This window comes from Haliotis asinina, chromosome 5, assembly GCF_037392515.1.
Source record: "Haliotis asinina isolate JCU_RB_2024 chromosome 5, JCU_Hal_asi_v2, whole genome shotgun sequence".
Lineage (NCBI taxonomy): Eukaryota > Metazoa > Mollusca > Gastropoda > Lepetellida > Haliotidae > Haliotis > Haliotis asinina.
This window is the reverse complement of record NC_090284.1, coordinates 16,340,017-16,367,827: the sequence shown is the minus strand read 5'-3', so window position 1 is coordinate 16,367,827 and position 27,811 is coordinate 16,340,017. Positions and strand designations below refer to the sequence as shown.

The window sequence follows — 27,811 nt, the reverse complement described above, 5'->3', positions numbered from 1 at the left end:
TGAATGAGTATGTTCGTCAGACCCTGTCTTCAAAGACAATCTATCAATCTGACTTCAATCGGTCACTGTATATGATCGTGTTATTAGAATTAGTATTGATCAGTGAAGCGAGTGTATATAATTATACTTAAATCATGTGATGTTGACCAGTATCATTCCGATAGTGAAGTCAAAGTATTGTATGCTGGCTAGTATTGAGATGGAAATAGTCTCTGGCATGGAAACAGTTGGGCCGATTTCCAGATGTTGGCAGCCTTGAGGTTTGAGCATGTCCCCATGCGCATACTTCAGGACAGAGTGTTTTGAATCTTTTATGAGCGTATATGTCACACATAACATGTGCAATTCATGGGTGCATTTGATGTACGCTTTTAAAGCGTACGTGATTACGACCTGGTATGTATTGTAATAATGCCCTTTTCAAAGCGCCCGTCCTCCCGATGGATTAGACGAACCAACCCCACGTTAGCACAAAGGTTTGATATATGAATGTGCAATAAAATACACATCGTAACCCTCATCGCGTATGATAACTATAATTTACCAGTGGTTTAGTTATTACCATGATTATTGCGGCAAATGTGAAATAGGTGTCATACCTTCTTTAACCAACGAGATCTTCCCATTACATCATGAGGCCACATGAGAGCGTGGCAAACTGCATTTGTGGAATACTGTATTCAGGTATGTGATATAGATGAGAAATAAATACATCACAGTTCAAGCACATACATACAGTTCAAGCTGAAGAGTGTAGTTAGAATGGAGTGGCGGCACATCTGCTTGTAGCAGATAACTCTAATTTGGTGTTTCGTCCTATATTTTTCGTTGCTCATATTAGGCTACTTAATGCGATTATATCCTTGAGATCATTCAGGTGTTAGACAATGATGTGTTCTGCTACATACACGCACATACGGGTATATGATTTCATTTCAGCTGCATATCTGCCCAGCTCAGGTGTCTTAAGGTACATTGCGCACATATCGTGTTACATTATATGCTCATGCTTAGAAGCAGATGGAATTCTTGTTAGCGAGAATGTATATGCTTACTGATTTGATTAGAACCTTCATTCATACAAAAGAATAGTAAACAAAAGAATTGCAAACCAACGTATAGGTTACATGACTACAGTCCTTCAAGTGGATGCAGGACTTTGCACCAATTAGACGTTATCACTGTTGACGTATGATCCATCACCAGTTGATTCAGAGGGTATTCCAGACAACCAAAGACTTGAATCACATTTGCTGCAGCTGCCACTTCGTCAGATTTATTCTATGGAATGTTGTCACCTTGTAGTCCTGTATGTTAGAATCAGTGGTATGCACACAAATATCAGAATAAGATCATTGTGACACAGACACTTCGTTATGAACGGCAGTAAAGTTATATGGCCTCTTCTCAGCGTAGACCGCTTTGTAGTCTCAGGACCAAACCCAGAAAGGGAAATATTCAAAATAACATGTTTTCGTGAATCATGGAAGTTATCGGATCAGTCTAATTCTGTAAGGTCGGCGCGAGGTAGCTCAGTGGTTAAAACGTTTGCTCGTCACTCCGAAGTCCCGGTTTCGATTCCCTACATGAGTGCAATGCGTGAAAACTATTTCTCGTGATAAAGGTAAAGGCGGCGTACAACCATGCGCACTCACTCATTCACTCATTCACTCACTTTACAGTCTTGAGTTCGTGTTCAATTATGAGATCTGTCGTGACCGCGTTGTATGACAATGAGATGACAGTTTCCCAGATTTAGTCTCCTTTGAAGTGGAGTAGTCGACATTTGACTTAACTGCCTCTGTGTGAAATAAAGATTTTGCACGGTAGTTGTACTTCGTAAGTGTTAAATAAGATGGTTCCCTTTGTCGAAGCTATACGTACCTAATGCATTTTAGAAAGTGGTCGCGGCGGTGGGGTATGCTCGTGACGCCGAAGACCCGGGTTCGAGTCCCCACATAGGTAAAATGTGTGAAGCTATTTTCTGTTATCACCCACCGTGATGTTGTTGGAATAGTGTTAAAACGACGTAGTCATACTCACACACCCACACACTCACTAGGCAGTGGTCAGTAATAACATGTGTTAACAGAGTACACAATGCATGTAATGTACAACAACCAGTTGCCATCCTTCAAGAGTTGTGGAACTGTGCTGGCTGAATGGGCTAGATGGCAGACTTTGTGTTTTGGCAATTATGTACACTACATTCGGAGTTTATAGCCCGTGTTTTATATTGTATTGTCTAATTTTACATTCATATGATACTCTAGTATATGTTTGTCAATCGTCGACAGGTTTAACTGTTCAACATGTTTTCATTTTGTGTGCCTTAAATTCTTTTCCTAATGATATGAGAGGTATATTGCCGACGTCACGTTACATATTAATACACTCACTACTTTGGGTGCTCGAATCCCGAACGGGACACAGTCCAATAAGATATTATAATCTGTATTTACAGAGAAATCGTAATCTCAGATACACCGTGTAGCATCATTCCAAGGACGTTGTTTGGAACGTTACTTTTTACCTATTGAAAACATCACCAATATCTGATTCGGTCTTTGCATAGGGTAGGTCAATCAGACGGTAGCGTGAGTGTTGCACTGGCAAAAAAACCATTGTGTGTGCGGGATCTAGAGACATGTTCTTAAACATCCATGGAACATTTATAATGCGGTAATGGCGACTAGCACCTGCTCCTTCAAATCAATACATCTTTAAAACATCTCCAGTGACATGACAGGGTTCTATAGTCAATATTTCCCATACATTGTACATCAAATGTCCAATGACTGTCAACCTAATTTGAACTAAAGCATGTGTTAAAGTGTTAGCGTGCAAGCATGCACGCACGTAACGTTCATGTTCTGACATTAAAAGCAAGGTATAACTCCAGTTACCTCACTTGTAAGACAGCAGAAACAGTAGAAACACAATGGCACCCAAGGAACCTTCACTCTAAGGTTCAAAGACCTGAACCTTCGCTTTGCTTAAACAATGGTCATTACCCAAAGCAAGTGACGGAAATGAAGATTGTGGAAAAGGGAGTCAAAACTGATTCGGAAGACCTTATGTCAATTATTAATGAAATTAAATTATGAATGAAGCACTTTTTCAGGAAACGGATGTACGACTACCAAACTTGTCACTTTACTAAGAACAGAAGTAACACGGTGTGCCATGTCCTCTTGCAAGTTTCAAATTCCTTTTCACATTCTTAAAACATCATTTCGTATCGTTTAATACAGTGCGATACAATAACAGTCACAAATGACATACGGCAGATATTGCTTTATATAATATTTATAGAAGTCATGTCATATCAGAAAATGAATTCATATTTCTTATATTTTAAGTTGTTAACGTCAATCATTGAAAGGCAGGGTGTTGCGCTTGGATTGCCAGTTTCCCAATATCTTCTGTTAAAACACTACACAGCACATATAACTAGGCGCTGCATCGGCGTGGAAGCGCTGATACTCCACAGCCACAGCAACAGTCTTCAGGGAACTAGCTTCTGTTGCACCGTAATATGCAGTTGTACAATTGGACAGGCAGTGATTCCATTTTGCAGAATGAATCGAGAGAGCTATAGCCTGTTGTCCTCGGTGGCTGGCGCCGAGAGCAAGACTGACATTCTGATGTGGGCATGTTGCCTGAGCGTTGGTGGTGTGATTGTTTGTTATGCTGAAGGAATAGAGATCGACTCCCACTGACGTGAAGATGGGCATTTCACAAGTGCTGCTCCTGACAACTGGATTGAAGTATAATGATCCTGAGTAAGCAGTAGGGCTTACAAGATATTGGATGCCCCGCTGAATGTCATGTGACGGAATTAAGACGTGTTCTACAAAGTTGCTGTTATAGTATCTCTGAAGGTCAGGTCTCTCTGGGAGCAAGAGCATGTGCGAGGAATACGAAGCTGTTATTCCTTTGTGGTTGTTAATACACAGTTAATGTTTGGTCAAATTTTCATAAAATGGCGCGGAACTCGTGAGGAGGACATGGTTCTAATATGAGTCATTGCTGTGTTTTCAGATTTTTCAGTTGAGCAAATCGTGATAGTGCAACCGTCGGGAGAAAACGCGGATCTCTCTACGAACATCTGGTGTTCGTCACTATCTGACAGTCAGCTACATATTCTTATGACGCTATCAGAATCATGTAACGTACTTGAGAGTCATTTTGTACCTTTTCCAATGTTATACTTTGCTCATGACAACTTTGTGAAGAATACTCCCTAGTATGGTGATCTATCTTCAGTTGATGGCGATCTGTAGCCTATTTTCATATTGGGTTGTCTCTCACAGCCAAAGTGTTTTAGATTTCATTACTAGTTTTGCATGTATATCTGTGATATTCTAGTTATTTTACTGTCCTTCGTTGACAGGATTGTATAATCTATCTCTCATTATTGTTAATCTCTATACTAGTTTAGTCACGATATGGCTGAAATATTGCCAAAGTGACTTTAAATTTTAGCTCACTCACTTGTAAAGAATTCATTTTGTCGTTCTCGTTTCGTCATATATTTATGAGCGCATATGATCAAGATATGGGTTGGTTTGTCTTTAACGCCACATTCACCAATGTCCCGGCATCATAACAAAGGTTTGTATGTAATCGTGACTGGAACAGAAAATCCAGTGATCAACATCATGAGTAACGATCTACGCATATGTGATTCGATGGTATGTGTCATCCAAGTCAGCATATTTTACCACCCGATCCTGTTAGTCGTCTCTTGCGATAAACATGAGGAAGAACTTCACGGGTCCTTGCAAATGGGAAGTTTTGGATATAGCATGTTCATGTATAGTATATAAACAGCATATTGAAAAGAAATCCAGAGAATTTGACAGACTACAGGGTCAATATTTTCTACAGACTGAAGGTAGAATTCCTCGTTTCGACAAATTCTAAAAGCAATTGCTCACGTGTCTTCATTAAATTCCATTGACGTCAAAATAATGGCACATAAACAGGAATAGTATGGCCCGCTCTTGAGAACGAGTTTTCGTGATCATCAAGAAAGTTTTAACGAGTTTGGAGGGTTTTGTTGAAGGCGTAGTAACGATTACCGCCTTTGATCGTCATGAATGGGATTCGTATTAAATCGGATTCGATTTCATTGAAATTTCCATCTATAATTTAAAGTTGAAGGTATTTAGGTTGTTTATGGTCCAATTAGGGGCGGAGATAATCCCACGCTCCTTGGATGCAATAATATCTCGGAACATTTTGAAATACACCATCCCAAAGCACCTGGACGATATAGTTGAAAGCAGTTTTACAACTTCAGTCTCATTTTATTCCAATGAGGATACCGCTTCATCAGTTCACATTTTCCTGTCTCATACGGTTTCGGATTGAAGCCTTTCATATCTCATTTGTGTCAAGGTACTTAAGTTCTAAAACGTTCAAAGTCAAATTTAAACTTACAATTTCTAACACAGTATTTCCTTCTTTTAAAAATCGGATTTCGTCGTTCGTCGACAGGGTTTAGTAATTTAATATCATGTATTATTTTATCATGACTGTTTAAGTCAGAATATGGCTGGAATATTTACGATGAAAACACCTCACTCTCCGAATATGCTGAGCTATGGTCCCAGGTATGGTGATATACCTTCATTTGTTGGTGGTCAATAGCCTATTTTCATATGGTATTGTCTAAAATTTACTTTTTTTTTAAAACAAAATACATTCTTGCTAGTTTTATTTATCGTTTTTTGTGATGCTCTAGCTATTTTACAGTCCGTCGAAGACTGGTTCTGTAACTACTTATTTTTCCAGTAAACCCTTATCTACAACATTTCACGTCTGTGTATGACTGTAGTATTGCTATGTTTTGTTAAGAGAACCGTTTATAGCTGCCACAAAGAATACTGATATACCATAACATATTTTATTCCCTGGGTGAAATGGTGAAATGACACATGCTGTGCCTTATCGTCACAAATAAATAAATAAACAAATAAATAGATAGATAAATAGACAAAAAAATAAAAATAACACGTAAGATACTGTCCCACAACGACATACGTTTGATGTGTGTTACCCAACTTACCAATATGATTCTAGTTAAATATCCCAGATGCCTTCGCATTTATGATGTATAACCTCCTCATATAATAATTTGTGGACGTCAAGCAAATCAGCACAACAATTTGCCGTGATATAAATTTCAGTTTATGAGTTTGCCAACTGGCATCTGAATGTGAAATAAATGGATAACTAAATCATCATATATAATGGCGGGGGGGGGGGGGGGGGGGGAGGAAGACACCAGAAATGAGCTTCACACATTGTACTCGTGTGGGAAATCGTCAGTGAGTGAGTGAGTGAGTGAGTGAGGTTAGCTTTACGCCGCACAAATCAGCACAACAATTTGCCGTGATATAAATTTCAGTTTATGAGTTTGCCAACTGGCATCTGAATGTGAAATAAATGGATAACTAAATAATCATCATATATAATGGCGGGGGGACACCAGAAATGGGCTTCACACATTGTACTCGTGTGGGAAATCGCCAGTGAGTGAGTGAGTGAGTGAGATTAGCTTTACGCCGCACGCAGCAATATTCCAGCTAAATGGCGGCGGTCTGTAAATAATCGAGTCTGGAGCAGACAATCCAGTGATCAAACAACATGAGCATCGATCTGCGCAATTGGGAACCGATGACATGTGTCAACCAAGTCAGCGAGCCTGACCACCCGATCCCGTTAGTCGCCTCTTACGACAAGCACAGTCGCCTTTTATGGCAAGTATGGGTTGCTGAAGGCCTATTCCACCCCGGGACCTTCACGGGTGGGAAATCGTCAGCGTGACGAGCGGACGGTTTAACCATTAGGCTATTCCACCGCTCACTGACATATTTCACAAAGGACAAAATATTATAAATAAAATATAAATTATATTTCAAACTGCAGCGGAGTAAGTGTTTGTATCATACATGAATGAAGTAAGTTATTTCCATCTCCCATCTCGTGACTATTCGTACTGTACTTAACAACTGAACAGTTGATGCTGATCTAAACCGTCAATCAGGTCATGTGAACGCCTAGGCGAACTAGGAGCTCAAAAGTAACAGCGTTGGCTCCCTTCGACGAAGACCAGTTTTCGATTTTTCAATGTGGGAAGCCCATAATTGAGATCCTTGGGATGTGGCACTGATACTAATAGCTGCAAAGGCAGTGTCATATGGAGACAAGTCAAAAGTACATTTTTGTGTCAGCAACTATCACATATGTCTGCAAAAAATCGCAACACACGCAGAAACTAGTGTTCCCACACTACTAAAGTGACATGCTGAATTCGCTTCAAGTGTATAAGTATATTTACATATACTGGACTACATAAGTTAGGGATATTGATATTTTTATGAATGATATTTTATCAGTGTGTCTATGAGCTATGATCTATCCATTCATAATTTCAAAATTTTGATATATATCCCTAACTATTTTTGTCCAGTATACATAGAACGTGTTTACCAAGAACTCGAATCAACGGATGTGTACATATTTGACTGGAACCTTCATAACCAATGTTCTATAACCAAGTCTGTTCTGTTGTAAGTGTACAGTGTACGGACTCCCCCAGGATCAATGATAATATCCGTGATTACTTGTGGAGACGAATCCCTCTGGATCGAGTGGGAGATCTCCTTTGGCCAACTTGCTTTCCCCATACCCAGGTCTAGAGGACACTTTCGCTGCCAGGCTGACATTGTCCTAATGGTAACCACAGACCACAAATGGTCATGTACACAGTTTAAGTGGACCCTTTCCATTCATTTATTTAGTTATCAGTTTGTCATAATCATAAGCTCATATCTCTTGAACTGATCGATTTCTAATCACGTGTCTTACTATGTTTCTCACTAGAGCCTTATCCACCGCCTTTCCTAACAAGCCCTTCTTGGTTTGAAATTCGGTTTCTTGGTGGGAATTTGAGTGACTGACTGTCATAAATGTCACTCTAGTTTTACAGGAGCAGATTTCCATACAAATGAAAACTGTGACATTTAATCTTCGGAGATATTGGATTTTCATAGATGCACTCATCATAGTCGTATCTGTCTGTGTATAACAGTATAACATCGATCTCTTTGTGTCCTGCAGTAATACCTTTTACACAGGCTTCTAACACTGCAAATGCGGTAGTACTGGTGAAGCTAACTTTCACTATCTTAGCAATAATTTCAGGTCTATGCTACGTCATTGTCTATGGCAATTCCACCAAATCTAAACAAAAGTCCTCCTCCCTGTGTGACCCTCAGTTTCTACGAATTGGTGCTAATTTGTGCCTATTCCACAACATGCAAATACTGCAATATTTAATCTTAACTTAATGTTGATGCTCATGTCTACTCAAGATCTGATTCATTTCATTCACTTTGAAATATCTGTCACATGAGAATATTCATCTCTATTCCGAGAGATTAGTTTGAATCATTACAACATTTATTTGTCCATACATAGACGTATCGCAGTCATAAACTCTAAATATGCAGAGGTTGGACAATTTTCTGTTCGATGTGAAAGAGGATTTAGTGGATCCAAGAATAGTTCGAACTCTCTCCAAATTACGTCTGTGATGCACAGGTTCCACACTTCAACTGATCTCTAAAAATGACAAACTTTTGATTATTTCTTAGAAAACGGTGGCTTTTATGTGAGCCATGCCTCATAGATCTTATTAAACCTGCTCTTTGATCTGCATGCCTCTTGGAGGAGGGAATCAGATGAGCTGGAAATGGAAATTGAACAACATTCAAGTGATGATGGGGAACATCGCTGCAATCACATGTCATCGTTCAGATTGTTTTCACTGACACCGGACCTGTATCTGAACTCAGGGCATAGCAAGCGACAAAAACAACCAAAATTGGAGGAAAATCTTATCCTGCGGTGAAGCCCTAATTTCAACAGCGGAGCGTATTACTTGCGCTGAGGCCCCTCGTGGCTGATTAAAGTTTGGTAATACCACTGTCAATTGCTTCTCCACATTGCAATCAAGCCCACATGCAGTGGAACCTTTTCCAGACTAAAATGTTTTAAACTAAATTTCCTTGGTCGATATCCCCCATGCGCAGTGATTCGCATGATGAAAGGACCTTTCAAACGTCTTCTCTGCTGCCAGTGGGTGTCGTAATTATCGCCATTAGGCACTGTGACACGTACGTCCAGCTACCGTTTAGTGCATTGCGAAAATAGTAGGTTGAATGATCAGAACTACGCAAGTGTCATTTTCATACGACCCAGCAACGACAAATATTTTTAGGAAAGCCTAACATTTCAGTTAGTGACGAATATCTTGGTACTTTATCAACTGCATGTTTGTGAATTATTTAAATTGGGAAACACGGCTCACATAGCTCTGTTTGATTATTTAAGCATCTTTGAGCAGCGACTATTGGGAACCAAACACTGGCTGCCAATGAACTATGCATGTGGAAAATGGAACGCTAAGGATATTGCATGTCAAGCGTTCGTTTACCACAAGAATACCCCAACACCCCGCATGTCCTTGGGCATTACAATTTTCCAACATGCTGCCTATTGATAAATCATGGTGGAAATGTGTGTGTGATGTATAACTCTGAATAATAAGAGCCTGTACTTTGATGTGAGAACGTCTCGAAGGATTTATGAATCGTCATTGCAAGGATTTATTGAATACATAAATAACCTTCTTTAAAGGTCACATGCAACGTAAAACACAACTTTGCAGATTGTGATACCTTTCGTTAAACCGAAGCGAAACAAATAAACCAAAAATCCAATCTGAAAAAAAAAAAACCGCACAGAAAAACGATTCACTACTTTGAAATAGTTTTACTTATTTTTGATTTTTTGATTGCATGTGACATTTAAATATCACACACTGACGGCCACACAGCAACAACCAATAACATAACTATTGTTTATTTGTCTCAAATTGTCAATACAGTTTGTAATATGTACATGTGTAAATCAGTCTCAGTGACGTCCATATACCAAAGTGAATGATCAACTCAGTTCTCGCTCACAGTGTTTTCTGAATGCCCTGCTGTGTTCTGAAAGGTGACAGAGTTGGTATTGTATCCTCTAGTATATAGAAAACACCTCTGATTCAAAATCTTTCCAACTATACATATGTCCAAGTATTAAAGCATATAGTATCAGACCAAATGGAATAAATTCAATCCCTGTCATCAAAAGGGGTCTAAATGCAATTTCAGGCAAAACTAGCCTCAGCAATTATTAACATCTTCACATTGTTGAGTTGAATGCAAGTAGTCGGTAGATCTGCCTAGTTCCGTTTACATTGCTATTATTCTCCATATTCTCTCATTGAAAAGGTCAACAATATCCACTGTCTGTGAGAAGAGACAACCGATGTCACAACTAATTTTCTTCCTCCTGGGTTGTTTAGATGGTTGCACATTATGTTATTCACTGCATTATCTGGTCAATAGTCCATGTGTCTGAGGTCGACGTCATTTATCTGGTAAAGCGTCGTGTCTATTTACCAAGGTTAAACATGTTATTAGTTATAACATGACATTGAAATAATTATATATTACAGATTCCCGTTTAGAATGTATCGTGTTTAACGACCTAATACTCCAGATTCATGAACCATAATATGTCCAGTTCCCAAGAAGAGAAATGACGGTAATTCCAAGTAACAGAATTCTCACCTGTAACACGTCGAGTTATCACAACGTTATCTTTTGTGAATAAACTTTGAGTTTATGTTTTCTTATTACGACAAAGTGACATTTTTTATGTTGACGTCAGAACCAATGAGAAGTGAAACGGCCAGTATGCTTGTTAGTTGTGGCATTCCAATCGATCAAATGCGACCCCAGACGTGTCTCCATTAAATCTCGGCAAATGTTGACATTTTGTTCTTCAGGGCTGAGATGTTTGAGACCGGCGTCTGTACACTGCAAGTTTCCTTAACCAGCATTACACCTTGGTAGACGCTTGTACCTGCAACTACTTGGCTCTCATCGATCAGCGCCGGTTCTCTCTAGATTCACATTGATTGTCAAAATTCGACTAAATATGCCATTGCCCAAATGGCTGGCGGGAAGGGGAAATTGCCACATGTAATTTTCTGACCGGTCTCTTAGTTGACAATATTTTGATTGCTCTGACGAAACAACCTATGAAACTCGATTTCTGCCCCACAGGAGTGGAAAATAACATGGGTGAGGCATAAATCTTACTAACTACAATTTCCCGAACTTCATCCCTCATTGATCACCTGAAAGTGTCGAAGTGAATTTGCTGCTTGGCTGAGGCCCGGTTGACACTGAAACTCAATAAGCACGTCCATTTGCATGTGAGAAGACTTGAAACAGTAAATCCCTTCAAAGATTACCTTTTATTTTCATAATATGCTATATTTTTGGATTACAATACAAAAAAAATATTCAAGTATATGTCTTGAGTTGCGATCCTTCAATATCAGTATCCGGCCACCACGAAGGCAGCCTTGAAATGGACATTACCAGACCTCTGAAAATATTCAATATCTCTAGAAATAGATCAGAGGCAAATTGTAGTGTCTGAGTGGTTTTAACTCACTCACAGAAAAAAACTGTAAATGCATTAAAGGCGAGAGGATGGGGGAAGTAGTCGGCACACACCCCATAGCATGTTTCGATGGACAGTGAGATTGTTGCTCAGTCACCGAGTTCACACACGTAGTATCTCCTACGTAGTAGATAATGAGCCTAATTCCACCTTGGCCCTATTACGTCTTCGTTGCCTGGGCTGCCATTTCATTCCAGTTACATTTTAACTGACACGCTAAGGTTTTACACTGAGACTCACATACACAAAAAGCAGGCAAAACGCGTACATACACAATGCTTTCGTTATAACTTTCATTCGGACATACAAAGTAACATAACTGTAGGTATACCAAAGTATAGACGTAAATGTATGCCTTCATTTGAGTATATATTAATTTCTTATTAGGTTTCATAGACTACATAATATTGGCCAGGGTAAAGAAGAGGCCTTAAAGAAGGGAAGGTATACTAGAATGTCTTGATGGCTGAGACATTATATTTTGTGACTGAAACCTTGTCTTTGTTAAAGTAGGTTAATCACCAATTGCAAGGTTGATATGGATAATCTATTACTGCCACCAAACAGTATGAAAACATTCTGCATTTGCCACGTGTTTTTACATACCGCTGTATCATGATATACTGTGTTCTTCAAGCCCCGTAAGCTAACACCAGCGTTTTGTAAAGGGCTTTCTATCAATATCACTCAAAACATTGCTTGGGTCATAGTAACGAACACACTTCAAAGTGAACAGTCTTAAGGCTAAAGCTGTCCTTCGATGGCAGGAGCTTACGTTCTCAAATGATTAATTATAATATTGATAGAAATTAAATGTTCTCGTCACGATATGGCTGCAATATTGCCGATGTGACAGTAAATATTAACTCACTCACGTAAGGCTAAAGGGGCCCTAATCACGATAAAACACTTTACAATGTCACACCCTATACCCAGCTAAAACATTCAAACTGAAATTTTATGATCACAGTATAAAAGATAAAACAAGATAGTGAGTACATAATAAGTGTCATACACTTATCCACGTTGCATCAATTCAGTATAGTGTGTTTTATCAGCATAGATATCTAGGTGGTGATATTTTCATGACGGTCGTTTCAGTTAGGGGAACAGGCGAATTGTATTCAGATAATCCAGTTCAAGACTGATACTAGTTTTCAGCCAAACTTTAACAAAAATCTTCAGGGAACTTTAAATACCGGACTTCTGTGACTTCCACTTCAAGAAACACACCCTTACATATGGGGGTGAAAACTCTTGTTCTTGAAATGAATGCATAGGTTGATCAAAACAAAACTTATATATGACCTCTGTTGCAATTAATGCAGGTTTCAAGAGCATATCTGTCCATCTGCAGTGATAATGGTAAATTATACTTACATCCAATTACACTGACTCGACAAAAATCACAGAATATGGCTGCGATGTATGTTGGACTTCATTACCACAGGGTGTTTCTATTTGGGATGTTCTACTTACACATTTCTAAATGATGTGGAAACGATGCTGAGTCCTTCACTGAGATGGTGTCCTTGATTTCGTCGCACGCTGACACAAGACCTTTGTGGAGATGCACTTTGACAAAGAATCTTTGTCGTAGTAGCCATTGATAAATACAGTTGTAAAGCTTCATTTAAAAATAATCTACAGAATGATGATAACACTACTGCGATGCTTCTAGTAGATATTCAATAACACCCACTGCGTTTCATGCAAAATGACTTCAGTCAATTCGCCGCAAAAAAAGATATATGATCACTAGTTTCATAATCCATCACAGCCGTACGTCATCACGTCTCACGAATCACAGAAGGCGGTACATTAGGTCTTTCAGATCATTCCTACAGGTAAGCATTGCCAACTGTCTCCTTCTTCTTAATGCGTCAGCAAGAGAACCAGAATATCACAATTAGCATTAAAACTAGCATGTGAGGTTAAAACTAGTATCACTATTTGGACAACACAATATAAAAACCGGTTATAGATCGTCAACAAATGATGGTAAATCAGCATATTAGGGACCATGGGGATTTACAGTACATAAACTTCCTGCATAGTCCCCTTCAGTTATTTGCAATTTAGGAAATCCAGCCAAAACATACTCCTAGACCTGCATACGTTCATCACAGTGACAATGGCAAATACAAAACATAACACACGCCCACTCACATAATAACTGGTGATTATCATTTGCTTTGGGGTAACACGCGTGTGTGAAAGACCTCATGTTTCTGACGGTCTTTTCAAGCCGCTGCCTTTGTTTCAAATAATAAGTTTATCAAAACGTATCACGCTAATTGGTCCTGTGAAGATTCACAGATCCATTGTGGTCCGCTCTTTGCGTTAAAGTACACTGACGTTGACTCAAGAGGAGTTGTTCGATCAAACATGACCAAAAACTGAAGCGCACTGGATACTGTCTTTGAGATTTGAGAAACAATATGCTGACTTGTTTTAAAAAGTTAGCTCAGTAATCTATTCGTTATGGAGCAGTCTAGTGTGTCATTTATATTTCCATTAGAATTATTGAGGTTTGTTTCATACATTTTATTAAATGTTTGGAAGAAACAACGACTTAATACCGGGATTCTTGTCGCATTACATACATTCTCTTGATAGCACTATACCCATTTTCAGTGTGATTAGGATTTCGTACCTATCCTCCATGTGGTCGAGACGTTACTCTTAAAAGATATAAACGTTTTGGGCCTTGCAGAGAACTAGTTCGGATTCTAACACATACACATTCATCACATTCATCAATACCAATACTGTTCAATCTGACCAGGTATAAACGAAAAATGGAAAGAGTAGTAAGTGTAGAATTCTAAGTGTAAATGTACCTACAAAATGTCCACGCACTTTGTCCCCAGTGGAGATCTCGTTCCAAAAGTGGATACAATGCGTTAAGCTGTTGTTCAGTCATATAACATAGAACACAAAGGTAATTAGTTGAAGCTACTAGAGCTCCTTGACCTTTCCTATAGTCAACTAAATGAAACATGACTGTTGAGGCTAATGGCATGAGTACTGCAGGAACCGCACCCATCAACTAACCTCACCATTGATTAGACCGATACCTGAGCTAGTTGTCTTGTACTAATCATTCAGGGTACGTCGGTGAATAATGGTAATTTTCCACCTGATGAAACATCTCCTGTAATTGACCTACATGAAATAAACATGTCATTATTCAAACTCAAACAGTACCTCCACGCCTTCAGATACTTAAATCGACTTCATTTAGATGTTCTATAAAGACAATAATGACTTAGCATAACGTAGGCCACGTTTAGACTTTACTTTAACGATATCGTCATTACCTTAACATGGGTGTAATGTGAGCGTTGTCTCGGGTACACCTAATTTCTTTCAAGTAGTACCTTTACATCTCAGGCAAACAGATGACTGTGCCTACTTTTCGAGTACGTTTCTTGAAACATCTGCTCAAAATTCGTTTATATTGCACGAATGCAATTAAACGCCTGATCCGTATATCGATTTCAGAGCTGTTTTGATTGCATGAGGCACCCGTGGCGAGCCACCTCCTCGTGGTGGGTGCTGGGTAACGCCAAGAGCTCGCCAACACCCCCGTTGTGGACACGGGGGGGTGGATAATTGGTCCACCAACCCGTTTGCCGTGGGTTGCGGCCCTGTGTCGGTGGAGGAGGGGATCCTGGTGGTTGAGGGCATGGGAGCAGGACCAGTGTTCCTAATGCCCAACACACTACTTTGGCCCTGACTTCACTAGACGGGTGGTTGAATGGGCCCGGTTCAACCAATCGGCTGGTCATGCCAAGCCCTGTGCATAGATAATATGTAATTGCACAAAATTTGATTTGGAATTGTTTAAACTTTAGTCTTGGCACCCTTTGTTCAGAATATTATTTGACTGGAATTCTGTTTACATGAATTCTGCCTAGAGTCTTATGCCCAGAGGGCGGTGGCTCATGGGCCAATCTGGTGGAAGAATTAATCTTTTGTTTTTTCTGCTGGAGTATATCATCTGAGTATCCTTGGTGCTGCAAGTTGGAGACTCGCTTGTGTTTAGCATTGTCCTTTGTGATACTCCGTGGTGGGTGGGGAGCTCGGATGATGAACCATATATACTACCTATAGAATACCAAACCCCCCCAAAACCCAATAAACATCAACTTGACAACGATGATGACGACCAGCGACCTTCCAACTCAATCGCCTATTGGCCACGAGTTTTAGTTCTAGAAACTGTAGACAAGACGCCACTGAAACTTAACCCTTTTGCCATTTCCAAGGGTATACATGGCATTGCAGGTGAGGTTAAAAACGTTAAACGCTTGCGTTCAGGCTCTCTGTTGGTTCAATGCAGCAGAAAATAGCAGGCAGAGAACCTCATGTCAACAGAAGTATTTGTTGGAATTCCCGTCTCCATCACTGCCCACAGCACTCTGAATACCAGTAAAGGCATAATCAGAGACAGAGATGGATTGTTTGCTGATATGTCAGAGTTAGACATTGCTTCTGAGATGAAAGATCAGGGAGTGATTTATGTTAAAAGATTCACGATCCGCAGAAACAATGAAACGGTCCAAACAAATACTTATCTGCTCTCCTTCTCATCGCCAAATTCTCCGAAGTCTGTTAAAGCAGGTTACTGTAGTATTTCAGTTGACGTGTACATCCCAAATCCTTTGAGATGTTTTAGATGTCAAAGGTATGGGCACGGTGTTAACACTTGTACCAAGCCCATAACATGCGCCAACTGTAGTGAGAATACTCATGTCTTAGAAGACTGTAACAGTGACCATAAAAAGTGTACAAATTGTTCGGGAAATCATTCGTCTTTCGCCAAAGAGTGTCCAGTCTGGAAAAAACAAATGGAAATTAATAAAATTAAATTCACCCAGAACGTCAGCTTTTCTGACGCCAAATAACTTGTGGAATCTGCTGCACATACTGAATCATTTGCAACAGTTGTACGAACTCCTGAATATACCTCAAAAGTAACTACCTCGTCGATACATTGCCAGACAGATTTGACGTGGGTTAAAACAAATAATGCTCAGTTTGTTGCACCCGAACAGTCTACCCAAACCTTGACATCTTCTGTCAACACTCAGGTGGTATCTAAAGCCTGGTCACAGTCCTGTAGTCAGACTTCATCTTCACCTGGAGAACAATCTTAGTCTCAGCCAACTCACAAATCACGATCAAAAACAAACTCGAAGAATATTGTTCAAAGTAAAACTGACTCCAGAACAGAATCTTCAAACAAGAGTGGCAGACCCCAGAGGGGTTCAGAAAATCCTGTAAAATTATTCAATAAATACGGATCGCTTGAGGCCATGGAAGTGTCAGAAAACTTCCATCCCAGGGCACATGGCTTCTCGCCCTCGAAAAGGGTGAGGGGTAGAACAAACAGATACATTTGACCTTCGTTATTTTAATGCATATCATTCTTTTTCACCTCTGGGTGATAGGGCCACTGGAGGATCATCCATTCTAGTCAGACAAAACGTTATTCAAAGCCCTGTTCCACTTATTACTAATATGCAGGCTGTTGCAGTGAGAATTACTTTACATGTAGCGTTTACATTATGCTCTCTTTATATTTCACCGTCTTCGGTGTTTGCCAAAACCGATCTTCAAGCTCTATATGATCAGCTCCCAAAGCCCTGTATTATAATGGGAGATTTAAATAAATAGCCACAACCCACTCTGGGGTAGTGTAACTACAAACGCTAAAGGTAAATTGTTGGAGGACTTTTGTTCTGATAATGATTTATGTATTTATAATGATGGTTCCACCACATATTTACACCCTGGTACAGGGACCTATTCTGCTCTCGACTTGTCACTCACAAATTCCGAACTACTAAATGAATTCCAATGGTCAGTCCACGATGACCTCCGTGAAAGTGACCATTTTCCTATTATATTAAAAGCTGTAATTCCATCTGATGTTCCTCCATCATCAAGGCGGAATAATAAAAAGGCTAACTGGGCTTTATATGAAACACTGTGTGCTGTAAAGCTTAAACCTGAACGTTTTATTGACGTTCTTGATGCTATTAAATGATTTTCTGATGAATTGGACTCCATAGCTGATGAGTGCATACCAAATTCCTCTGTAGTTTCACATATTCGAAAAACATGGTTCAACGATGACTGCAAACAAGCTGGGAAGGCAAGGAAAAAAGCAGAACATTATCTCCGTCGCCATCCTATGGTGCATAATTTAAATAAATTTAAGATTTTAAATGCTAAAGCACGGCGTACTTTTAAACAGAACAAACGCCAATCTTGGCAAAATTATGTATCTAAAATAAATTCTCGGACACCCATCGCCAAGGTGTGGAACATGGTCCAGAAAATTAAAGGTAAAGGTACTAAATCTACAGTCCATCATCTTAAACATGAAGATCAGTTGCTTACTGATAATTCAGATATTGCTAATAAACTGGGTGAAACCCTTACTAAACACTCTTCCTCTTCAAATTATGTACCAAAATTCCAGCAATATCAAAAACAGGAAGAAAAGAAAACTATTAATTTCAATTCTGATAATGGGGAAGATTATAATGAAACATTTTCTATTCATGAACTCCATACTGCCCTGGATCAAGCTCATGACACTGCTGCAGGAGCTGATAACGTACATTATCATCTCCTGAAGCACTTACCAGAATGCTGTTTAGAGACGCTCTTATATATTTTTGATGATATTTGGACTTCAGGTAAATTTCCTTCTTCGTGGCGTGATGCCATAGTAAATACCTAAACCTGGACGTGATCATACGGATCCGTCCAATTATCGTCCGATTTCATTAACTAGCTGTGTTTGCAAGACCATGGAACGCATGATAAATAATCGACTTGTTTGGTACTTGGAAACAAATAACCTCATGACAGATATACAATGTGGTTTTTGGAAAAACAGAAGTACAGTCGATCACTTAGTGCGTTTAGAATCATTTGTTAAAAACGCACTGATCAATAAACAACACGCTGTATCTGTCTTTTTTGATCTTGAGAAGGCACATGATACAATATGGAAATATGGCATTTTAAGGGATTTACATGACTTCGGTTTGCGAGGTCGTTTGCCTGAATTCATAGCCAACTTTTTAAATGACAGAGAGTTCCAGGTCCGTGTGGGTTCTACCCTGTCTGATCATTACAATCAGGATCAGGGTGTTCCTCAAGGCAGCATTTTGTCAGTCACTCTTTTTAGCATCAAGATCAACAGTTTATCTAAAGTTTTAAACGATTCAACGATTGATGGATCGTTATTTGTGGATGATTTTAATATTTCTTTTGGAAAAAATATGCATACTATTGAACGGCAACTGCAGCTGTGTTTATACAAATAGATAAATGGTGTCTTCAAAATGGCTTCAAATTTTCTAAATCAAAAACCAATTGTGTACACTTCTGCCGCAAATATAAACCGCATAAAGACCAAGAACTATTTCTAAGTGGCACCCCTATCAAAGGTGTCAAGGAGGCTAAGTTCTTGGGACTTATTTTTGATTCCCATTTGACCTTTTTGCCGCATATTGAATCCCTAAAAGCCAAATGCTTGAAGGCTCTCGATTTATTAAAGTTTGTTTCTAATTCAAAATGGGGAGGGGATCAAACTACCCATCTTCACTTATATAGATCACTCTTGCGATCGAAACTTGATACGGCTCCATCGTATATGGTGGAGCTTGTCAAAGCAACCTAAAACTACTTGATCCTGTGCACCACCAAGGCCTAAGACTTTGTCTCGGTTCTTTTAGAACTTCTCCTATCGACAGTCTGTACGTCGTGGCTGATGAGCCTTCTCTCAACCATCGCCGTATGAAACAGTACAGTACTTTACAGTACATTACAAAATTAGCTTCTAATGAGTCTAATCCTGCATTTAATTGTGTCTTTAATCCTCTTTATGATGAGTTGTATAACAAAAAGTCTTCCCTTGTTCCCCCTTTTGGGCTCAGAATAAAGCCATTTATTGCTGCTTCTAGTATTGAGGTGGAAAATATAGCTCCTTCCCGTCTTCTTTCTTCTCCTCCTTGACAGTTGGTTAGGCCACAAGTTGACCTAACATTAACGACATTTAAAAAATCAGAAACTAATGAATTACAATACAAACAAGAATATAATCAATTAAAACATAAATATAGCAAATATAAATCCTTATTTACAGATGGGTCCATGGACGGTGGCGCAGTAGCTTGTGCCACTGTCATTGGATCCAGAACAATATCTTCTAGATTACCAGACAACAGCTCTATTTTTACAGCTGAAGCTAATGCCACACTAACGGCTCTTAAATATATTCAAAGACATCCTAAACATAAACAGTATATAATCTATGCCGACTCTCTTTCTTGCCTTCAGGCTATTACAAATATTTCTTGTGAACATCCACTTTTAATTGATATTATTGAATTGTATAATAATCTTGATACTGGCCAATACGACATCGTCTTTTGTTGGTTACCAAGCGACGTAGACATTTCTGGTAACACAATAGTCGATCTTGCTGCTAAGGCAGCACTCAACAAATCTGTGACACCACTTCTTATTCCATACAGTGATTATAAAGCTAACATTAGATCTTATATCCGTGATCTGATGCCCAGGTAGGCATCAATAAATTACATTAAATAAAACCCTATATTGGTTATTCTTACTTGGGTTGTCAGTCCAGATTTGAAGAAGTAATCATGCGGCGATGTCGCATTGGCCATACTAGATACACTCATTCATACCTATTGAAAGGCGAGGATGCTCCGTTTTGCATCCCTTGTGATGAGAGACCCACGGTCAAGCATATCCTGCTTGACTGTGTTGAATTCTCCATCATAAGGGATAAATGTTTCAATGTAAAAACAATGACGGGCCTTTTTAACAGCGTAAGTTCTCATTTAATTCTTGGATTTTTAAAAGAAATTGATTTCATCGTTGAATTTTGATTATTATGTTCTGTAGATAGCTGCATTTATGGTAGTTTAGATTAGTAACTTGAATTGTTAGTGGCTGTACCCTCAAATGGGTTGAAGTATTATAAAATTATTGTCCTCCTGAGAGGGTACGTAAGTCCCAAAACATTTCATGTACGTTTAGACTTCCACTGTTTTTAATCGTAGCATATGTGTATATTTAATTTTTGGCTAGATGGGACTAAATTGCTAACGGCTGAGGGGACGATGTAAATCCAACTAGGGTCCATGCAGGTAGCAAAGGTACTGTAAGTCCCCATGGTCCCTAGTATGGTGATCTACCTTCAGGTGTTGGCAGTCTATAGCCTGATTTTATGTTGTATTGTCCGAATAGTGATATTAGTTTTAACTTTCCACGCTAGTTTTAATTCAAATTGTGATATCGTAGTTGTTTTACTGTCCTTCGCCGACAGATTTTATAATATACACATAGTCCTTTTCTTTGTTAAATGTTCTCGTCACAATATGGCTGAGATATTGCCGATGAGACTTAAATATTAACTCACTCTCTCACTCTCATTGCATTGTATGGTTCTATTGTCAAAATGTCCCCAATATCGTCCATCATATGTAAAATGACCCATGGGGGATATTACTGCATTTTCTTAACCATCTTACGTGAAAATCCTATAATGTTCTGTTTTACATAACTGTCATCTTCTGTATATAAAATGTAGTCTACTTTCCAAAGGCTTGTTTCAGTTTCCCCATGACATCTCTAATTCGTATGGGCCACATATTTGAAACATTGTCAGTAGTCAATAGAAAACATTGCAGAAAGTCAGCGGTAACATCATACCAGAAGTTAACATGACATAGTATTTTGTTCTTGCTGGGTTGGCGAAATAATAATGGGCTAGTTTACTGTGTCTGATGGATGAAGCCATGATAAATCTCAGAGGGCTAGCATATTGAAACTGGCAAACTACGAGTTCATCTCCAACAATAATACAATCATGGGTGTGAACCATTTTATACAGGAAAGAGAGTCTGGCAATTATAGCATCCTTGCATGCTAATGCCGGATTTGATGGCGTGCTTGAAGAATACATGTAGAGAGAAAAAGTCAAATTAACTTGGTTCGGAACTTTTCCTGTGCAATATTAATGAAATAAATATAAATAGGGTACTGGTGCTGACATGAGAAATTCGACGAATCTATGACTTGCAATGTCTTGTCATGTTGAAGAGCTTTCTCGCAGTGAAGCACGTTCTGAAGATTTGCGAGCTTCAATCAACATTCAACGTCATTAAAACAACCCATACAGAATGCACTCGCATTTCAACGCAATCCCAAATCACTGTAAGATGAACTTGTGGAACGTGTTCAGCCCTGTAACAAACATGCTAAAGCACAGACAGTTAATCCGGAGAGTGAAGACAATTCCATGTCTGTTTTGTGGTCAAGAGCACGACTAGTCTATGCCAAAGCTGTTGCCATTACAAGTATTGATATTACCTTTCGCACCCTGACAGCTGTGCTAGATTTTAGAGGCATCATGTGCAGGTTCTAGTCGAACCCGAAATTATATTATTTCTTTTTTTCGTGTGAAAATGACTAAACATGCCCATCCGACATGCGATCACATTTCACACGAACGGTATCTTTTTTTCCACTAGTCGGACAAGCCAGACAAAAAGAAAATTGAAGTGAAGGTCTGTGAAGGTAAATACATGTGGGTAAGTCTTTTCAATAATCAAGAAACAAATATGATAACACGAAAGTAGTTTTAACTGTTTTAACGTTAACATGTTAGCATGTATTTATTACTAACACTCAAGAAGCGATAAAATAAGGTTTTCGACGAAAATGGAAGGAGAAGGAATTGCACAATTTCTTTGAAGCAGTTAATAATCCCACTAACGCACAGGTTAGTGCATGCACTGTTTTCAGGTCCATCGACGTAGCGTAGTGGGTGCAGGTTGCAGGGCACATTTCTATTGATCCCAGCTGTATATTTTGCTGACAGGGCTGTAAAACATTCACTCACAATGTGCGGACCAAGGCGAAAAGTAGTAATCAGGTTATTAATCATACTCTTCCTCTGGAAAAAATAATTATCGATAATGCGAATAAACATAATGTGAATAACTATTTAGCAACACACGGGAAATAATATTGTTTCCATATTTCCCTGTCATGGATTTTGCCACAACAGTCCCAGTCATGTCACCCTTTCGTTTCTTAACACGAATACGACCGAAACGAAATATATGTGGAGTTCTGCGAACACACATTGTATTTAGACATGGCAGATTTTACAGGCAGCGGCATTATATGCCAAGGGGAACCACTCTCATCTTGCGTAAAAACGTATATTAGCTGCCCTAGATAATGTATTGACAAGGCCGTGGCCATTGCTAATAGCATGCAGACACCTTTTCGTTACTATCCTATACTTGATTATCAAAACGGAATGGTATTCAAACTTTTTCCAACACTGAATCGAGTGAGAATTGTGTTTTATGATATCGACTCAATAATAAGTTTGTTCATTACCGCAAATAACGATATTTCTGACTTTAAATTGATGTTGCATTCTCTGTGTTGCTGAAGTGCCGAAGCGAATCTCACACTTTACGTTTCTTCAAACGTAAAGCTAATTATCTACGTGAAACTGACACTAACTTGAACATCATCCTGTTACAAATTACACTGATCTTAGCTCCTTACAATTGGTTCCGACCAATTATACGGTTTTGATTGTAAATTAAAATGATCTTAACTTACAACCCCTTTGTGCAAGTGGGTGGCGATTGTAGTCAAAGCCTGAAATCTCGATCTTGAGGATTTACAATAATTGCAGCGCTAAGGTTGCTTTGCACAAGGTGATACTATGGGCCATGGTTCAGAAGTTCCGACTGAAATCACCATAAACACCTCACACGTGTAGAAAGTGTATACTTAATATACTCCACATTGGTCTTTACGTGAAGACAAGAAACCGCTAGATCTGAATGTATCATTCAAATTATGCGCATAAAAGGATCGAATTAATATAATTAAATCTTATATCTTGGTTTTGTTTTAACCCAATAACCGCACCGTGAATTGTTGGTGGAATATATTTCCATATATGTTTCATTTGCCACAAATTATAGTCAGAAAATGGTTCAGGTGGTACAAACGCCTACACTGACATCGGAAAGTGATATTATATGTTTTCCCTCCATGGTACATGACTAGTATTAATCAGATTCAGTGTCAAAATGTTTCGTTGTAGTTCACAAGTCATATTTCATCTTTCTCAATAATGTTTTAGTTCTAACGAAGAGGCACAGTCATCTCAAAAAGAGTACATATTGATCAGTACAATCACTGTTAGATTAAGTGTAATGCTTTCTTCTTCTTTAATAACCACATTTGATTTTTGCAGGGGCAGCAGCTGTTTTTATATTCCTTTATATTACTATCATTTAAAGCTTGAAGCACATTGATCTGCCGGTTGTTTCATTCAAATGATTCCATTTAATGTTAGCATCTGGCATATTTGCTTAGTCGATGCAGTAAATTAATCATGCCAAGCTCGTCCCAACTAAGGAATCTTGTAACATTAGACCATTGTGAGGTCCTGGGAAACCATCATATGGCATTACTAACAATTTGACTCATATTCTTATATATTTATTGTATGTTGTTTGTGGTGGAATTGTTAGCTAGTTAATAAAAACGGCACAAGCGAGATGTCTCTTGGGGCACATTAAGTCATCAAGTCCTGGGATATATATCACAGACATTAGAAAGACTTCAGTCAGTGCCTTGGGCGTCATCATTCTTAACACTCTCTTCTCCGTCCGACGTCCGAAGCTCTTCTGTATCCTGCTTTGTCCACACAGGAGTCTCCCCGAGAGATCGCAACGAGACCATACGTTCAAAGTATGCCATTCCTACCTTAAATGTATACTGCTGAACGGCAAGTACAGTCGTGTTTAAATAAACAAATAAATAAATAAATGGTGTCTTGAAAACGACTTTAAATTTTTAAAATCAAAAACTAATTGCATATATTTCTGCCGTAAATATAAACCACATAAGCACCCGGAACTGTTTTAAATAGCACTCTCATCAAAGTTGTCAAGGAGGCCAAGTTCTTAGGTCTCATTTTTGACTCACATTTACCTTTGTTCCGCATATCAAATCCCTAAAAACTAAATGCCTGAAGGCACTTGATTTGTTGAAAGTCGTGTCTAATTCCAAGTGGATAGGTGATCAAGCTACCCTTGTATACCTATATAGATCACTTGTCCATTCGAAGCTTGATTATGGGTCAATTGTATATGGTGTAGACTGCAAAAGCAACTTGGAACTATTAGATTCTGTCCGTCATCAAAGTCTACGACTTTGTCTTGGCTCCTTTTGAACTTCACCTGTTGACAGCCTGAACGTCGAGGCGGATGAACTATCTCTTGAGCAGCGACGTATAAAATTAGCTTTACATTATGTAACAAAACTATATTCCAGTGAGTCAAACCCTGCAGAAAAAAACTATGTTTGCAATCCTCTCTATAAGGATTTATACAACATAAAATCTTCTCTTGTTCCTCCTCTTGATTTAAGAGTAAAACCGCTTTCTGCTGCCGGCATTGAGCTGAGTAATATAGCTCCTTCGTGCCTTCTTTCTTCTCCTCCTTGGTTACGGCCCTAGTGGACCTAACATTGATCACATTTAAAAAAATCAGAAACTAATGAGTTACAATATAAACAAGAATTCAGTCAATTACGTACTATGTATAATGCATATAAATCCTTATTTACAGATGGATCCAAGGATGGTGGCGCTGTAGCTTGTGCCACTGTCGTTAGATCCAGGACAATGTCTTCCCGATTGCCTAATAGCAGCTCTATATTTACTGCAGACGCTGACGCCACATTAACGGTTCTTAAATATATTCAAAGACATCCTAAATATAATCAGTATATCACATTTCCAGATTCTCTTCAGACCATTACAAATCTTTCTTGTAAACATCCACTTTTTACAGAAATCATTGAATTATAAAATGATCTTGCTACTTTCCAATCGACATCGTCTTTTGTTGGTTACCCTGCCACGTTGGCATTTCTGGGAATACAGTGGCTGATCTTGCAGCGGAGGCAGCGCTCAACCAATCTGTGACACCACTTCTTATTCTTTATTCTGATTATAAAGCAGTCATTAGATGTTACATCCGTGATCTGATGCAGACGAAGTGGGACACTCAAGTAGGTACTAATAAATTACATGCTATAAAATCCTATATTGGATACACCTACTTGGGTTGTCAGTCCGGATTTGAGGAGGTCGTCATGCGACGATGTCGCATTGGCCACACAAGATATACACATGCATATTTGCTTCAAGATGAGGATCCTCCGTTTTGAATCCCTTGTGAAGAAAGAATCAAGTTCAAACATGTCCTGCCTGACTGTGTTGTATATTCCATCACAAGGGATTCATATTTCAAATCCAAAACTATGAAGGATATTTTTAATAATCCAATCCAATTTCTCATTTAATCACTGCATTTAAAAAAAATAGATTTCTTAAATGACTCGTAAATAGATAATATTTTATTATTGGAAGTTTAAATTCATAACTGTGCTTGTTAGTGGCCGTGCCCTCAAAGGGGGTTAAAGTATTGTAAAAGTATTGTCCTCCTGAGAGGGTACGCAAGTCCACAAACATTCAAATTGAAATTAAAACTTTCCACATTTTTGATCGTAGAATAAGTGTCTTTTTATTGTTGGCTAGATTTCCAAAAACACTAAAGGCTGAATGGATGATGTAAATCCAGCTAGGGTCCATGGAGGAAGCAAATGTACTGTAAGTCCCCATGGTCCCTAATATGGTGATCTACCTTCAGTTGTTGGTGGTATATAGCCCGTATTTTATATCGTGTTGTCCAAATAGTGATATTAGTTTTACCTTTTCACACTAGTTTCAAATTGGAACTGAGATATTCTAGTAATTTTACTGTCCTTTGAAGACAGATTTTTATGATATACATATACTCCATTTCTTTGTTAAATACTGTCGTCACGATATGACTGAAATACTGCCGATGTGACGTTAAATATTAACTCACTCACTTCAATATGTTGATGGGGATTTGAGTGACTTGCACAAATTTCAAACACTATAAACACTTCAGCTTTACATCACCTGGTTACCACACAAATTCAATCCTCGTAGATATTGGAATTTCATAGGTGTACTCTTTATGCCTGTATTGTCAGATGTTTCAGAGATTGGCCTTTTTAGGTCCCTCTGAAACAGTTTTACAGAGGCTTCAACACAGTTAATGCTACTAAAACTGAACTAACAATATCGTTGCCACAGTAGCAATCTGTGTTCGTGTGGGTTGCCTCCGGTCAGAGGATTCTTAGAGGGTTCTTCATTCCCTGTGGCATTTCCCCTCCACTGTATGACCTCCTTTCCAATTCCTGTAAGGTAATTGCTTCCAGGTATAAACCGACTCTATACCACGATAACACTGCGATATTCTCATGTTCACTCAAGATCTGATTCGTTCCAATCACTTTTAGATGTTTGTCACATGATAGTATTCATCTCATTTTGTAATCCACGTACTTATCGTAATCAAATCTCTGGACAATTTTCTATTCGAAGTAAGGAAAAATTAATATGTATTTCAGAATATTTTCAAACTGTCTCCAAATTTCGTCTGTGATACACAGGTACTACTGGTCTCTAAAAGTAACAAACTTGTGATTATTGCTTGGAAAATGGTCGCATGTATATGAGCCATGTCTCATAGATCTTACTTAATCTGCTCTATGATCCGCATGTCTCTTGGAGGAGGGACTCAGATGAGCTGGAAATGGAAATTGAGCAACTTCCGAGTGCTGATGAGAACATCACTGCGACCATGCATCATCTTTCAGATTGTTTTCACTGATACTGGACCTGTATCATTACTGAGGGCATATTAAGGAACAAAAGCAACCCAAATAGGAGGAAAATAGTATCCTGCAGTGGAGCCCTATCAAAATTTATTGTTCATGTTTTAATTTTAAAAGCGGAGTTTATAACGTGCGCTGAGGCCACTCGTGGCTGATTTAAGTTGGGTAAAACCACTGCCAATTGCTTCTCCCCATTGCAATCAAGGTCACATGCAGTGGAACCTTTTCCAGCATTAAATGTTTTAAACTAAATTTCCTTGGTCGATATCCCCATGTTCGTGGATTCGCGTGATGAAAGGACCTTTGAAACTTCTTCCTGTTTCTGCAGCCTTTG

At 38.8% G+C, this 27,811-nt stretch overlaps 1 long non-coding RNA gene across 1 annotated transcript in view; it reads left to right on the top strand.

Annotated features, from left to right (window-relative positions):
• Positions 1 to 27,811, top strand: part of LOC137283747 (uncharacterized) — a 702,566-nt gene that overhangs the window by 636,888 nt on the left and 37,867 nt on the right. The window lies entirely within an intron of this gene.